Raw genomic sequence first — 12,288 nt, 5'->3', positions numbered from 1 at the left:
CTATGTAAGATGTAGTCATCTGTGTGAACCTTCTACAGATATAAATAGCAGGCCGTCCACCATCTGAAAATAAGTTGGAAGAAATATTTAGGACTTCATGTATGGACAATATTTCTCTGTTCTTCATTAAAGCACTGATTTCATACAAGCTGTTTTAACTCTCAAACTCCTTTGATAACAGAGAAGTCATACAGGCCAAAAAGATGTGGGTGATAGCATGAAGAAAGGAGTAAAGCTGTAACTTTAAAGCAGCCTTGTCTGCTGTACTCACATAAACTTTAATATAATTAGTAATTAGTCTATGTTAGACATATTTATTGGAAACTTCTGGAATGGCTAGAAGATGGAAAACTAATAGGTAAGAAATGGTTCAGAGTGGGTCACTCCTTACTAGATCAGGGTTTGATATCATTTCGTTCAGGCTCATAAATCAGTTCTACTCATTCTTCTTGGAAGCCTCAAGTAGCAAAAGCACTTAGATTTATACGCCGCTTCACAGCATTTTACAGCTCTCTCTAAGTGGTTTACAGAGTCAGCATATTGTCCTCATTTTACCGACCTCGGGAGGATGGAAGGGTGAGTCAACCTTGAGCCACTCAGAATCGAACTCCTGGAGTGAGCAGTGAGTTGGCCTGCAGTACTGCATTCTGACCACTGCGCCATCAGGGGAAACTTTTGACGCAACATTTGAATCTTCTCCGATAGGCGGCTTCTTACCCTTTTATATGCACTTCATTGCAACACCAAACTAAGGGGAAGATGAGATACTATGAGTCATCTTTTAGATGTAACCAGCAAGGAAGATAAGCCATGGTGCATTCTGGCTTTATTAAACAATTTGCCTTAATGCCACAGTGGGGTTTTAAAGAGGAGCATCACCCTCCAAAGTTGGCAAATAAATCAATAGTTGTACCTCCATATGTAGATGACATATTAATTTTATCACTGCACTTACCGTATTTTTCAGAGTATAAGACGCATCTTTTTCCCTCAAAAAAGAGAATGAAAATCTGGGTGCATCTTATACACTGAATAGGAGCATTTTTGGCCCCCTTTGCAAAAAAGTCCATGCATAGCCTTTAGGAAGCTTCCAGAGTGCTCCTGGGGGGGCCAAAAAATGATTGAAAAATGGACCATTTTTTTGCTCATTTTTGGGCCACTAGCCCTCAGGAGCACTCTATAAGCCTCCTAAAGGCTATGCATGCCCTTTTTTTTGACAAAAAATGGGTCCATTTTTGTGAAATTGGCTGTTTTTTGCTCGTTTTTGCCCCCCCCCAGCCCCCAGGAACATTCTAGAAGCCTGCTAAAGGCTATGCATGCCCCCTCTTTTTTTTTTGACAAAAATGGGTCCGTTTCTGTGAAAAATGGGCCATTTTTGGGAGGTCTGCAGAGTGCAAAAACTTTTTTTTTTTTTGCCTCTTCAAAATCTGGTGCGTCTTATACTCTGAAAAATACGGTACTTTGATAAGAAGAGCCATGGGGGATTATTTGTTTTCTGCAAGGATCATTTACAGAAAATCAATTATGACTTAACTAATATCATGCACTTTGGAAGGGTTTATAAAAAAATTGCTTTGGTGACGTAATAGGAATCTAATCAGACAGTTGTTTTTTTGTTTTTTTTTAAAAAAATTGGGATCTCTGCTGCAACAACACAGGAAGTAAAATGCCCATATTATCCAAATTTAATTGGATGTCTTGAAAAACAATTATTCACTAGTTTATCCGAATTCCACTGCATTTATACATGACCAACTGTTGGCCAGGTTCTATATGGGGCTCTGCTAAATCCAATTATCAGTTACATCCATGTTTCTCAACCTTAGCAGCTTTAACTAGTGTGGACTTCAACTCCCAGAATTCCCCAGGGTGTCAACTCCCAGAATTCCTCAATCAGCATGTCCACAATGCAGTTCTACTTTTGGAGGCAGCTCTGCTGACGTTTGAGACAAGGGCATGGCTAAACATTTTCCAATACTGGGTAAAAATTAACCTTCAATTCAAGGTTTGACATTTTTTACCTTGCTCGTCAGACTTCAGTTCACCTAGAAACATCAAACGGGAGACCAGGGTTCAGAAAACGGGCTTTGCCCCAAAGGCATTGTGGCTACTGAGACAATTTTGAGTCAAAAGATGCTGGCTGTAGAATAGCGAACCAAGGAAAGTGTCAGCTGGAATACAATTGGAACACAGCAAGTTCCACTTAAAAGCTGTCTGGTATCTTAACCAGCTTATAGTTAATGAACCTCATGGGGTCTTCACTCTTCTGTGCTTTGGTAACCGGTTGTCAACTACATTTGAGGGCAAGTTTTAAAAGAATGGCCATGCTCAAAGGATTTGTCACTCTCAGTCTGAGAAGATTGAATCACCGGCCCATGTGCTTCTGTGCTGTAGAGATAAGCCGAGCCGGCTCTGAACATCCGTTCAGCCATTCCCTGGGTGACCATATGCAAATCTCCTTTTGGTAGTCCAAGGTCTCAAGACAACTCAAGCCATTGTTATGTTTGCATTTGCAGCCTGCTAAATTCATGCTTTATTAATAGGAAGTTAATTTTGGGTTAATTTTAGGTTATATGCTGTAGATCGGGTATTGGGTAGCATTTCAGTGTGCCCCGTTGCTCTTATTCTACTGTATCTTGCTCATGTTCATTTTCTTATTTTACCATATTTTATCATCTTGTTTTAATTCTGATACTTTTGGTGTGCTTATGACCTGTAATCACCCCAAATAGTTATCAATGTGTGCACAATCATAATAAACAGAAACTTCATTATAAGATAATTTAGGGCAGTGAACACATAGTGAATTTCCTGGAAGAACTACAAATCTTGCATGTACTTGATAAATATTTTTCTGATTTGTAATTCACAATCTAGATAATGCTGCCATCATTGGATTGTATATTTATGAGTTAATCCAATTGTACTATTCATTGATTCAATAGCAACAATAACAATAATAATAATTTTGAAAGCTGTTAAAAAGGGAGAGGAACTATGATGCTGCCCATCCAGAATTAGCCAGAAGATGGCTAGTTGGTTAGTTAGTTAGTCACCTGTAATAACGCATTTTCTATTTCAATTATACCAAGTTATAAATCTGGGTCAACACTTGCGATCCAACATATAACATTTCAGGGAAATCATGGTGTCCCTTTTGGCAATATATAGGCATACATTACTCAAGGCCTTATTCATTGTATTTGTTTTTTAAAATCAGTCACTGATATTCATTCATTCATTCACTTATTCATTCATTCATTCACTTATTCAATTTATAAAGCCACTCAACTCAACCAAATGACTGTGAGCAGCTATAATGTAATATAAACCAGAGAAGACAAATAGCCAATGTTATATTCAATTAAAATCAGAATTCCAAGATCAAGAACATGCTCCTCAATCTTGTTTCTCTATTTCGTGTATAAAATCGGACAATTTTTAATTTTGTTGGGGTTTAGAGAAGATCAAGGAAGAATGAAGATTTGTCATAGTACTATAATGCTTAAATATACTACAGGGAAGATTCAAAGTCATGCTCTTTTCAGCTACTGGAACAAATATATAATTGTACAAATTAATAAGGTAATAATAATAATAAAAATGTTGAAGAGGAACCAGCCCTTTACAACCATGACCAGTAGGGTGAATGATGGAGATAGATGAGAAGAAGGAAGGTTATCATTTCCGTATCTGTTTCTTATCTGGACTAAATAAACCTCTGTGCTTAAGTAATAAAAAGAAAATTCCTCCCTGCTTCTCTCTTTGTCAACATGCCTTAGGTAGGCTTGTCCGCCCTAATCAATTTCTTAATAAATTGATTTCATAAATCGAATACATATATTTCAAATATAAGGACCATCTGTTAGCATTCAATGATAGCTGGGCTAATACTAAGCTCTGCATTCAAGACAACTGTATTACAAGCCTATTCTTTCCAATTTAATTAGCTTTGTCCTTTTCTTTTATGCCGGAAGTGAGTTGTCTTAGTCCATGGAAGCCAAAAATTAGGAGATCCTTTAAATATTATTTGTTAGTCTAGAAAGGGGCAGCCAAACTCCTAATTTTCAATATTCTTTCAATACTCTGTGTATAAACTGGAGCACATCCTTTGACAAAGACTCTTGCTGAATTCAAATCCTCAATGAGTAGAAGTAGTAGTAGTAGTAGTAGTAGTAGTAATAGCAGCAGCAGCAGCAGCAGCAGCTGTTATATTAATACTATTTATGAGTTTTCATGCTTTCACAAACTTCTATCTTCATAAAAAAGCAGAATTAAACTAAGGTTGTTGTGATATCATATTTAATGAATCATATTTTTTAAAAAGTTCCATTTTATGAACTATTTTTAAACAATGAATAAATGACCAATATCCTAACTAGCTTTCAGCAGATGAATTACAATGAATTGTAGATTCATCAAACAAACTTATTCCTAAGCATTTCACCATTAACAGCAAGATGAAATACATCTTGAATAGTGCTTATTGTTCTTCCTAAGTTTGGGTTTTGTTCCTAACAAAACAGTAACACAATTCTTCTATTGTAAGTAATGAAAGGAAATAAATCTGAAGCTGTTTTTAAAAAAAATCTGATATATGGACTAGTAGTAGAGGAATCTAGGATATAGGAATAGGATATAGGCACAAAATGCATCCTATTAAATCCCTTTTTGACACAAAAATCAGATTTCTCGACCTGAAAACCTTGGGAATGAGAGAGAAATGTGGGAAAGAATCAGAACCTAGTTCCCACCATCCAATGTTGAAGGAGACCATCTAACACTGGAGTAAGAACTATAATATTGCTTTGTATCCTTAGATGCTTTTTGCCCTCAGAACTTTATACAGAAAAGGAGTGTCTAAACCACCAAGATATAACAGATGCTTTACCCTAAAGCAGTGTTTCTCAACCTTGGCAACTTGAAGATGTCCGGACTTCAACTCCCAGAATTCCCCAGCCAGCGAATGCTGGCTGGGGGAATTCTGGGAGTTGAAGTCTGGACATCTTCAAGTTGCCAAGGTTGAGAAACACTGCCTAAAGGCTTTTGCCTTTGATCTGAACATCAATTTTGTCATCAAATGTCTGGCACATAAGCAGTGTGGGAGAAGAAGCACTTAATGAGTTGAGTACTATAGAAGACCACCAGGTTCATCATGAAATGTGGAGAATGATTATTATTAGAGATTTTCACTTTTTTTATGAGATGGCTTAATTTGTGACTGAATAATAATACAAAAGGATGCTTAGACTTAGGAACAGAAAAGAAGGGATTTGGAGAGGGGGGGGGAAATGAGGGATCCAACTTATAAATTGTGAGATCTCAAATGCTTTCAAATGCATATGTTACAACTGAGATCCTCTGCAAGGAGGATTCATTATTTACTTTATCTCAATAGTAGAACATGTTCCCTCTCTCGAACATACTTATTGTAAGTAAGGAATTTGATCCAACTCCCCCATGGTATGTTTTAAGAACTCAGGAGTCCGTTTTTTATGGTGAAATATAATAGCCAAAATATCATAATAAATACATCATAATAATAGGTCTGGATTGATTATAAAAAGGTGTTTGATTCATTACCATAAAATTGGATCATTTACTGTTTGGAAACAACTGGTGTCAGTAAAAATGTTAGAATGTTTATGGAAAAAACAATGAAGCAGTGGAAGACAGAACTGGTGGTTGGAAATGAAAAATATGGGCTTGTCATATCATCCTTATTATTTGTCATTACTTTGATCCACTTTCAGTGCTTTCAAAGAAAACGAATCTTGCTATCAAACAGCAAAAAATACTAACAAAATGTCATATTTGCTTTACATGGATGATCTGAAACTTTATTGAAAACCAGTCATTTAAATCCAATAATTGACACACACTGTAAGTATTTTTAGCCCGGATGTAGCAATGGAATTTGACCTAGAGAAATATGCTACGGTAACAATAAATCTGGGCAGAATCATGAACAGTATGGGAATTGAAATGCTGAATGGTCAAAACCACCAAGAGCCATAAGGATGAAGACTACAATTATCTGAGCATTTTACAGTTGGATAACATTAACCATGAAAAAATTTAAAATGTAAACAGTACATCCAAAGAATGAGAAAACTCTTCAAGACAAAATCGAATGGTTGAAACACCATGAAAGCCATCAATATCTGGACTATACCAGTGACATGATATATTGCTTGAATTATTAACTGGACCCAAGCTGAACTAGACAATTAGGACTGAAATTTAAAAAGTGACCATTCACTATTACATCCCAATAGTTGAAATTGATAAATTATATCTGACCTGAAGAAATGGAGGTACTTCAAGTCAAACTGTTAAAGTAGAAAATCATGCATTGCCTGATTATGTAAAAGCCAATCAAGAACAAGCATTAATACAAATTAAAAATGAGAGTTTACTGAATATACAGGAAACAATACATAAACTTCAAAATAATATAATCAAAATCATGAACAGAATGCTGGCAAGTAAAAGCATTATATATGATCAATTTCTGTAAAAGATTGAAGGGAAAATGAATAAAGATAAAAACCTAGCAATGGATTACAACTGGAACATTAAGAAATATTTTTGGCTGCTGAAGAGCAAGCTATTTGAACTAATGCAATCAAGGCCAAAATTGAATCACATGATTCAAAATACAAATTGTGCAAAGAAGCAGAAGAAAAAGTAAGATCACAAACTCATCACATGCAAGAAGATTGCACAAATTGACTATAAACAATGATAAAACCCAGTCACAAAAATGATTAACTGGAATATCTTTAAAATTATCATGTGCCAATAATGAAAAATTGATGGGAAGTTAGAGTTGAAAATGAGCAGGTTACAATATTGTGGGATTTCCAAATTCAAATAGAAAAAGTCTTGGTGCATAACACACAAAGTTTAACTTTGAAAAGAAGAAAGTGTGGTTAACTGATGTGGCAACACTAGGAAATAGTGTAATAGAAATCAAAGAATTTGAGAAGATCACAAAGTATCAAGTTCTGAAAATTGAAATTTGAAAGATTTATGACATAAACTGGACATGGTGGTCCCAGCAGTTATTGGATAAAATGTGTTGGACGGCACTTAGAAAATCTGCACATGGTCAAAATTTACATATGTCAGTACAAAAGGCCACATGGCTTGGATCCACACATATACTATGCCAATGCACTACAACAGGGGTGTCAGACTCAAGGCCCACGGGCCAAATCCGGCCCACAATGTGGTTGGATCTGCCCTGCGGGTTTGTCCTAGAAAATATAAGGGGGCGGCCTGAGTGGCTTCAGCCTGGTATACCCAGCGTGAAGAGGAAACATGCCAGCATTTGGGGAGTGGCATCAAGCTGGCCACGCCCACCCAGTCAGCCATGCCCGTTGAGCTCCCCAAAGCCAACCACAGCTCTGATGCAGCCATCCATAAATTGAGTTTGACACCCCTGCATAACAACATCCCAGAACTCATTCATTCATATAGTATAATAATCAGCAACAAAAGCTTAACTATCATCATGACATATTTCTTGAAGCTCTGGAACTCAAGGATGTTTATATCCAAATCAATACGAATTGTATTGTATTGCAACAGCAAAATCCAAATCATATTTAATGAAAAGAAAGATTGTTGAAGTCAAGGATGCATGGCTAGGATCTGAGGTTTAAGTATAAAAGGAAGAAAACTTATGAAAGCATGGCAAATTATCTGCCCTTATCTTCCAGAAAAGGTCAATATAAGCAAGAGAATTCTAATGAAAATTTAAAATGGAAAGAAAGGAATGGCATCATTCAAGAACATTTCTGACATTACAAAGCCTTAAAAGTAGCTTGGATCTATGCAAAGTCATATGAAGAAATATAGTTTGTCTAATATATAAGAGTAATTTTTTATCTCTTAAAGAAGTGGAAAGGCCAAGGACATGAACAAAAACCCTTTCATCATTATTCCTTTAATATATTTGTACGTTCTCTTTTGGCTATAACAGAGGTCGAGTTAATTAAAATGCATTTCAGGCCATCTAACATGAAATAAAACATAAAGCAGTAAAAGTCTCTGTTATATTAAACACATAAAACATAATGAGACCAGGAGTAGCAGGAGGAGTCCATTTGGAGATGTCCTGTGCCAAATTAGATGCATTTGTCGACGGCTTCTGTAACTTCTAGTGCAACTAAACCAATTTTGCTGAAATATAACTCATGTCAGACGCAACTAGCATGGCCATAAAAGATACGGATTTGGGGAACAGTCGTTGAAAAACGTTTTGAGGAGTAGCAGTTCAGAGACAGCTGAAGAGAAACGAGAGATGAGAAATATTTTCCACATCTCTGCACTAACATGTGGCAGCTGCAGCTGCCTAGAAGCAGCCCAGCACACGAGTCACGTGGAGTGAATACATGTCATCACCGTATTTCATCTCTGTATCTCTACCTTATAAATATAGGCATCTGCAACAGTAAAAGTTAACGCTAGCGAGAGGAGAAAATTTAGCAGTTTAGGTGAAGAATTTCAGCAAAGCATGCCAGATTTTGTACATTTCCAATAACATCCAACAAAACCTTCTGAAAAAGCGGATATGACACAAAAAGAAGAATGCATTTACAAATGAGTATGAATGGAGAAGTAATCTTATGCAGTGAACAAACGCTGACATTTGCAATCCCCTCAAGCAAGGAACACCAACATTTAGAGAATATTGATCTATCATGTGGAAGTTTATGCTGCACATTGTAATTTTTACTGTCAGTTCTCTAAGCAATATTTTCTAATAGCTTTTTAAAAGAACGTACTGTATAAATCACTATTTTATGCATTATGGTTTTTGAACAACACAATATGGCATGCCATCTGTGTTGCACCAACAGGACAAATGTAACTGACCATCCATATATATTTATTTCACCATTATTAGGGGCTGATCATGCATGTTGCAGGAAGAAACAATGACCGGAATAGATTAAAAAAATGGCACACTAATATGATTTTGGACTACTGGTATATATATATACTGCAGGGACTTAGAGTATGGCTCAGTGAATGCTGTTACTATTAAACCATTTGCTTCTTGTAGGACTTTCTGAAATAAAAATGTCTTGATTTCCCTAAGGAAATGTTATTCATAAATACCAAGGTAAGGTTTTGAAAACTTCCACAAATTTCCTTTGAAGGAACAAAACTTAATGAGTTGAGTAAATGGTAAATCTACTGAAGGAGAGCACCAATATACATAACAAAAATTCAAACAGTTGAAGGGAAATTAAAAAATCAAAAGTAACATCTTTCCAACAATATTGTACAACCTTTCCCCCCTCGAGGTAGACACGCTTACATTGCAGCTAAGTGGAAAAAGAAATCTAACATTTTTTCCCCAATAATTATATTTTTGATCTGCACAGCTATTCCTTCTTTCCAAAATACCTTATCATATAGAAATAAGTAAATCCTATTGATTTCAAACAATGAAGGCTGCCAGGTGTAGATACCCAGAATTTTACCATCAGCATCTTTCTGAAATTGCTCTTGTAATTTTTCCAGATGAACTATTTTTCCCCTTTTTCATTAGTATAATCTTCCTTGTTTTAACACAGGGATGAGAGGGTTATTAAACGTTGAAGTAAGTGCTGCCTCTTATTTCCAGCATTATTTCACATGCACACGAAAGTTCCTGCAAATATTTCTTTAAGGCATATAGCAGAACCTGGTTCAGAAACACATGGCTTTCCACACATGAGCTAGGCTCAGCAGAGTTCAGGTCTTCCGAGAGAATAGTTCATACATCTGGATGCTCAGAGGTTAAAGAAAAAGAGTAGCTCAGATAAAAGGCATGGTTTTTACCCTGTGACCCGCCTATAAATGAAGCATTTTTAGCTCCATCACTTGAAAGATAAGACACTTAACAGGTCAAAGTCCTATTTATAAGACCAGGGAAAAGCTGGCCATAAAACAAGAATTTCTACGTTAATCTAGGATTCGACCCCAGCGGCTTTCGTCGAGAAGAGGCAGTGAAATAAGAGATTCCACTTTGATCTAGGATTTAATCCCAGCGGGTTTCATTGGCCGTAAACTGAATGTCAGCTGTGTCGAGGAATTGCCTGTGTCATGTTCCCAGGAAAATGAGCTCTCTGGAATCTGCCAGAGGCCGATAATGACATCGATGCTAATCTGAAAAAAGTACATGCAACATCCTGCACAGGCAGTTCAACTCGACCCTCTCCTTAAGTCGGAAGTATTGGAGTAAAGCTGCCTTACGCAATAAAATATAGCACGGAATTGGAAAGGCCTGTTTCTCTCCAGTCCCCCCCCACCATCCTGATTAGCTTCAAAGACAAGAGGAGAAGCTTTCTGGATTTAATAGGGACCCTCTAAGGCTACTTTACTTGCTACATAGAGATATTTTGCCAGCAGTGCATGCAAAACAGGATCTGGCAACCTCTCGCCTGTGGAAAAAAATGCAGAAGGAAAGGTTTTACATAACCCTGTGCCGAGATATATCGAAAGAGAAGAGACAAATCCGTATGGGAACTAACCTTACAGGCATGACTCCAGCTTCCCGTGTTTGCTTTACCTGGCGATAGTATCAGTCCACGCATTTGCGGTGTGCTTCATCCTAGGACCTGCCGGCTGTTTGTAGCAGACAGATGGCAATTTGGAGTTGTTGGGGTTTTGGGTTTTGGCTGGGATGTTTTGCCATTTACCTCATTTGGTCATTTTGAAAGAAACCAATTCAAAGGGTCCACTCCATCCCTGACTTCTCCGGGTGTTATGTGTTTTATCCTCCAAAGAGTTGAGAGGGCGATTCGGCAAGCCAGTCTGAGAAAGCATTGAGAGGAGGAGAGAAGAAGAGGAGAAAGGGCTGAGAATCAACCGTGCAGGGTTTCCTTTTCCTTTTTTCCCCTGCTTGGTGTTTTTTTTTTTAAAGAGAAATCTGCTCACCCTGCACACACAGCCTTGCAAGGGAAAACCAGGCCAGGTAAACTAAGGAAGGTGCTAGAAGGGAGTTTTCACAAGGAGCTTGCAGTGGTAGCCCGGCGATGCCCCCCGATCCCTGCTTCCCTTCCTCCTGGGAAAATGAGCTCATTGTAAGCATCCGAACCCCTCAGCCATTGCAGTGACACTGCAGCGAGGCATCAGGCGCGTCATCGGAGGAGCTCACTTCGGTAGAAAGCCGGCCCTCCCTTTTGGGAGCAAAGCGCCACTTTGAAGGAGGGCATTGCGCACTGAGCAACAAGCTCTCGGCAACCACGCAGTTGTCGGCTGGGTGGTTCGCTTAGAAAAAGGAGGCAGCGTTATTCTCCTCCAGCATCCTGGGCAGGCTGTGAGTTCCTGCTTTCACTCTGGGCGTTGCCAGGGATACCAGGATCTCTCTTCCCCCCCCCTCCCCTCCCTCTTCCCTGCTGCCGAGCACAGACGCAGGTTGGAGGGATGCTGTCACGGAGATGCTCCACGGCCCCTTTGGGGTTTGCCTCAACCCAGGAGTGGCGACAACGTACGTTGGGGAGAAATCCTCAGGCGGAGCCCACCTGGGACAGGGTTATTAAAAGACTGAGCTGGTTCAATAAGAGCAAAAGGAAAGTCATTGCTAAGAAAGGGGAAAACAGCCAATTGAGTCGTGCGGGGGTCAGGCTAGAACCAGGAAACTGTGAGTTCCCTCGTCCGAGCCTTCCCCGGACTCCAGGACTGGCCCATGTTCCTCCCCAACCTGACTCTGGGCCAGTTCCACAGGCGGCCAGCAGACGGCAACAAATTTTCTCTCCGAATGTTCCATTTTTCTTCTAGAATGTGCTGATCCAGCCTTTGCGAATCTTGGGAATCATTTCTTCTAGAAGATCTATTTCTGGAAAAAGATCACGTTAGAATATAGAATTATGAATTCAGTACACATCTCACTCTTCCCACAGTACCCAGCCCTGCAGTCTGCGCTATGACACACTCCCTTTGCTAGATTTTTAACACTGGCCTTGGCCTCCTTTCAGGATTAGTGGCCCACAAGGGACAAAGTCTTTTCTGGTGCTTCCAGGGAGCTACTGGAAATGGCAGAAGAGGATAATGGTATGGGCACTCTCGTCTTTGAGTTTATCCTCACAACGATGACCCTGTGACATTGGGTCGGTTTTGAAAATATTAATTAACCAGATGCCACTTAGTACATCTACACCACCCCAATCGGTCCATTTCCTAGTTCAGCAAACTAAACACTGTGTCCTCTTTGAAAGGGGGATATACGTGCAGAAATAATATAATGTAAATAATTATTATGGATAAACAGAGATGTGTACGGCTCAT

The 12,288-nt window shown here is 38.6% G+C and overlaps 1 protein-coding gene across 24 annotated transcripts in view; it reads right to left on the bottom strand.

The window, feature by feature from the left end:
• JAKMIP3 (Janus kinase and microtubule interacting protein 3) overlaps positions 1-11,090 on the bottom strand; it is a 105,448-nt gene extending 94,358 nt beyond the window's left edge. For 22 of the 24 annotated variants that reach the window (XM_087725993.1, XM_087726001.1, XM_087726002.1 and 19 more), the window contains exon 1: positions 10,533-10,846. The gene's annotated coding sequence lies outside the window, so the exon portion shown is untranslated. Of the gene's footprint in view, positions 1-10,532; positions 10,847-10,938 lie in introns of those variants that run through there. The other 2 variants (XM_087725994.1, XM_087725995.1) reach the window with 2 other exon arrangements.
• Between the last annotated feature and the right edge of the window lie 1,198 nt (positions 11,091-12,288).

This window comes from Thamnophis sirtalis, unplaced genomic scaffold, assembly GCF_051295495.1.
Source record: "Thamnophis sirtalis isolate CommonGarterSnake01/CBP01778 unplaced genomic scaffold, rThaSir2_p1.2 scaffold_11, whole genome shotgun sequence".
NCBI classification, from domain to species: domain Eukaryota; kingdom Metazoa; phylum Chordata; class Lepidosauria; order Squamata; family Natricidae; genus Thamnophis; species Thamnophis sirtalis.
The sequence above is the reverse complement of the archived record's forward strand: the minus strand, read 5'-3'. Positions and strand labels throughout refer to the sequence as shown.